Below are 5,189 nucleotides of genomic sequence, written 5' to 3' on the forward strand. Positions count from 1 at the left end.
AGCTCCTCCTGCCTGCTCCCAGCAGTGCCCTGGCTCCTTGTGACTTGGGATGCAAACCCCTGCAGAGGGATATTGTGCCTTCCATCATCTGGTGAGCAGAGTGGGCAGGGGGACAAGAGAGAAAACTCTTGGATGACTTGAAAGCCATCTCCTGTGTTGGCTCCCCAGAGCAGATGGAGGTGGGGGTGCTCAGCAGTTTATGGGTGGGATGGGTTCCTCCTCCATTCGCTTCTGTGCTGTCCCCAGCCTTCACAGCCTGCTAAGCCTCGACATTTAAATCAAGCTTTACAATGCAACTCAACAGAAATCAGAATTATTTCAATCAATGTCTATACCACAGGTTTAGGTTGAAGGAATCTCATTGTCACTCCCCCATCTCTGTAACCACCTCCCATCTCTGCTCCTCCAAATAGGCACACAGAAGGGCCAGAGCCCAGCAAAGCACTGACCTGTCCAAGACCTTGGCTCTGAAATCCATGGAGGAGTCAGGACAGGCCATGGAAACTGCTCTCTCGCAGGGAGAAGCAGGCTGTGTTTGCACCCTACAAATAACAGAGATCCCTGACCATGGAGGAGCCCCCTGCTCCCTGAGAAAGGTGTCCTCAGCCCAGGTGAGGGTAAAAGCAGATATTGAAAATATTTTATACTGTGGCAGGACTGTGAACACAGCAATGGCTTTGCCTTCTTCCACAGCCCTTTGCTCCAAGCTGGGGGCCTCCCAGGGGATCTTGTCATGGACAGGGAGGTGACAGAGGTGCTGCTGGTGAGGCTCTAGCTGTGGTCATGCTCCTGCTGGGATGATGGGACCCTCATGGAAGGTCAGATTTGGGGCAGTCGAAAGCCTCCTGAGGCCCCACGTGGTGTCACACAGTGCTATGTGCTGGAAGGGGACTGTGGCCATGCCAGGCCCTGCTGGAGAGCTGTGTCCCTTTGGATCCCCCCACAGCTGCTGGGATGTGACCTTGGCTCTGCAGCTCTGACACTGCTGCATCCTTGTCATGGGACCTGTGACTGGAGGGGGGTGATGCCTAGGAGGGGGGCACAGTGCAAGCCAGCAAGTCCTTGAATAAATGCCATGTAAAATATTTCTTTTAATGCCTCTCATGATTTTGAAGTGACATATTTACACTTTGTGATAAAACAAGACTAAATCCCAGTGTCTCAAAAAGTCAATGTATTTCTGTAACATGTTCATCTACCCTGTGACTACAAAGCTGATATAAATGGTTTTGTAGATCTACATTTTCCTGTAAAGATTTATAGCTCTTGTTTCAAAGATACAAATGTATAGAATGTCTCCTATACATGCAAAGACATTTATATATAAGGTATTTACAATGCCTAAGACTGTAAACACAAATTGACCATTTAAATGTCACAGCCCAAATCAGAAAATGCTGGGGATGCAAAATAGACTTGAAATGTCAAAGGACAGATGACGAAAAGATGTTTCTTCCATCTGGGAAAATTCTTATAACCAATTTCCATTAATCCCAGCTTTCCGGTGCCTGCAGTTAACCCCGTTCTGTGAGTGCTGTTTCTTCAGAGATGTGGTGATGGGCAGCTGGGCCCCTCCAGCCCCCAGAGCTCCTGGGCTGGTGCCCCCCTCAGCATGCCCCTCATCCCAGCCCTGCAGCTCCCCTCCTTCCCCACCTGCCAGCCCCTCATCCTGCATCCCGTGCCCTCCTGCAAGGCGCCTTTGTCCCTTCCCGCGCCATTTATTATTGAAACCAGGTGTGGGAGCAGCTCTGAGCCTGGGGGGAGCAGGGGCTGCCTCTCAGGGCTTTGGAGACAGGGAAGCAGTGGGTTGTCCCCCCCAGAGGAGTTGCAGGGGCACAAACTGAGGGGCAGCACCAAAGGGGTGACCCAAAGTCCTCTGGCTCCTGCTGGAAGTACCGATGGCTGGCAAAGCTACAACCAGGCAGGTTTTGCATGAGTGGAAAAAGATAAAGGCTGATAAGCAGGATCTGGTTTAATAATGCAGGGGCCAGCTGGGAGGCAGGCTGGGAGGCAGGCTGGGGTGTCCTCTCACGTCAGGAGGCTGAGGATGAGGAAGGGCTGTGAAGGGATGCTGAGCCCTAAAGAAAAGTGGAGGCAGACACTAAAAAAGCTCCAGACTCTGAGGGAGGCAAAGGGTGACAAGATGTGTGTGATTCTGGCTGTTCTGGCAACTTTTCCTTGAGCAAATCCAGCTTCTGGCCACATCAATGCAGATGAAACTTGTCTGAGCTCACGGAGAGGCAAATCCCATGCTGGTACCAGCACATTCCCACTGCCAAGGGGCTGGCACTGCTGTGGGAGTGGAACTCAGCCTGCACAATCTGTAATTTTCAACCATTTTAATACTCCTCCTTGTCATTTTAAGCCCCGTGGGGACTCGGTGCTGTTTGTTTGCTGGTGCTTTCAGGTTGCTGCCTTCCCCAGCGATCCCGGCAGTGCCCAGAGCTGCTGGAGCATCCCCCGTGGGTCCCTGCCCTTGTTCCTCCCTGGGACAGCATCTGCAGCTCCTTTTCAGGGCACATTTGGGGAGCGAGAGAGGAGAAACTCGGGAGCCAGGGCTGTTGGAGGGGCTTTCCAGCTCCAGGCACAGAGCAGGGAGATGTTAAAGGGTTCCCGCTGTTGCACATCTGGGTTGAGTTTCATCGCTGGAGCCTCCCCGCGCATCATGGGGGTCGCCGCTGCTGGAGCCCCCGGGGCTTGGAGAGCCGTGCCGTGGATCCCAGCGCCGGGGCAGGCAGGGAAGGCTCCGTTTGTCCTCTCCCCTCGCACTGGGGGCTCAGCGCAGCTCAGAGCCCATCTCAGCTCCCATCTTCCCAGCCCATCCTCCGCAGCCGGGCGCGATCGGCCCAGCCCTGCCGACCACCCAGGCGTGCTGGGATCGCCACTGCCACCCCCGGGACCCTCCCCTCGTCCCTCCCTGCCATCTCCACCCACCTGCCCTCACCGGGGTTTGCCAGGGTGCTCTCCCCCGTATTCTTTCCATGCAGGACATCACCTCCACCCTCCCCTGACCCATGTCCGGCAGGGCTGGGGTTGCTGGGATTGCAGTAGGAGGGGGTGAGGAGCCGCACGGCGAGCTGGACCCCCAATCCCGGCTGCCACCGGGGTCTCTTTCCCGGGCCACACACATCCATATGGATATTTATACAGGAAGGGAGCGAGCATCCAGCCCTGCACGGCCGCGTGGCTCCCCATGCACACCCCCCCAAGCCGTACGGACCCAACACGAATCAAACGCCTTGGAATGAGCCAGAATAAATATTTTACGGTAAATTACCAAGGCTAATAATTATAAAAACCTGTTCATATAACCCGGAGCCAGGGAAATGTTTCCAAGCAGCTGGTGACCACATGGGTGACGGTCCCCAGCTCCCCAGCTGGGCTGATGGACCCCCCCCGCTCGTGGGGAGCAGCCCAGGGGTAGGGATGGGGTGGGTCTGGGGTGGGTGTTCTCCCTGGCTCTGGTGCTGGGGTTGCTGGGGGGTCTGTGAAGCCCCACGGAAGGGCTGGAAGCAGGATTTCCTGCAACAACGATTGCTGATGGGGTTTGAGGAGGGGACAGTGTGGGGAGGGGAGGCTCAGCTGCCCATGGGATGGGCTTGTTTTACCCATTTGTCCACTCAGAGAGACTTTTGGTGTGCAGCCATCCTCCCCAGCCAGCAGGATCCAGATTTGCCCTTGGCCCGCAGCTCTGCTGGGATGGGACTGTCCCTGGGGGGCTGTCTCAGATTTGGCCACGTGCTCGGAGCTGGACCAGGCACATGGCGGGCGAGCATCCCCATTCCCACCCAACGGGAACTGCAGCTCAGGGAGGGGACCTGGCAGAGGGGGTGGAAAGCTCTTTCTCTTTCTTTCCTTCTTTCTTCTTCCTCCAAGGATTAGTTGGGATGAGCCCAGTGAAAACATGGGCACACATATGCCTGACATCTCCCAGCCCTTTCCTTCTCCTTGTGTCTGTCCTCACCATGAGTCACTGCAGCCTCCCTCCATCCCTCTGGCACTGCCTTGGCCCCATCTCTCTCTGGAGCAGCTGGAGAAAGGGGAGATTTGAGCAGCCCAAAGCCACTCACTGCTCCCCCCCCCCCGCCCCCGCCAGCCTTTTTCCCTTCCTCCCTGCCCTGATTCAGAGAAAAGAATCGGCCGGACTTCAGGTCAGCACCCGGCTCTGCCTTGCTCAGCTCCCGCGGGCGGATGACTCAGTCAAGAGTGGCAGGATCTGCAGCTCCGGCTCCGTCCCAGCCTGGCTCCGCTCCCCCCCGGCACGGCTTCACCAACAATGGTGTTGGCCTTGAGCGAGCGGACATGGAGCGGCAGCTCCCGCCGCAGCCGCCTGCGGGGTCACACGAGCAGGAAGGGAGTGAAGGTGGGGACCCAGCACTCGTCCCCAGACCGGGGGCTTGGATGTGATTGGTGAGCACTGAGGGATGAAGGAAATCATCCGTTGCTGGAAACGGGTGGGCATTCCCAGCCCTGGATCTCTGCAGGTGGGTGGGAGCATCCCACCCACACCCCCTCGGTGTTGAGTAGCCTGAGGAAGAATTCCCAATTCCTCCATGCCCAGAAGGGCTGTGGTTGCTCTGTCTCACCAGAGAGCTTTGATCAGCTCCCAGGGGACGCTCCAGTCCCCCAGGGCTGTTACCCCGTTCCCGAGAGCTCCTGGGCTGCCCTGTGCTCAGCCCCTTCCTCTGTCTCACAGCGAGACGTGCGCGGGCGGGGCAGCCCTTGGCTGAGGGACCTTGGCTCCCAGCGATCAACAGGAAACGGGAGATGGATTTCTCGGCAAACTGGGCTTTCCATAAACAGTCTGAGGGGCCGACCCGCGACGGCGGGAGCAGCACAGAGCCAGGGCTGGGCTTTACAGCTGTTTATCACATTTTTCTGCTCTCGTTTCCTCTCTGGCTCAGCAGCTCAGGGTTCCTCTCCTCCTGAATGCAAATCTGGGATGAGTTGAGTGCTGTTGGATGGACTGCTGCCATTCCCAACTGGGATGCTCCTGCTGGAGCAGGATCAGAGCAGGCATCATCCCATGGGTCCTGTGCCCTGCTCAGCCAGAGTGCAAATTGCCAGAACAGTCTCAAATCATTCCCAAACCTAAACCCAGGTCCTGTCAGGCTCCCTTTGCTTTGGAGCACACCAGAACCCACTGGCACACAAGCCTCCAATTTCTCTGCAATCAGGACTTAAGAAAA

This window comes from Vidua chalybeata, chromosome 15, assembly GCF_026979565.1.
Source record: "Vidua chalybeata isolate OUT-0048 chromosome 15, bVidCha1 merged haplotype, whole genome shotgun sequence".
NCBI lineage: Eukaryota > Metazoa > Chordata > Aves > Passeriformes > Viduidae > Vidua > Vidua chalybeata.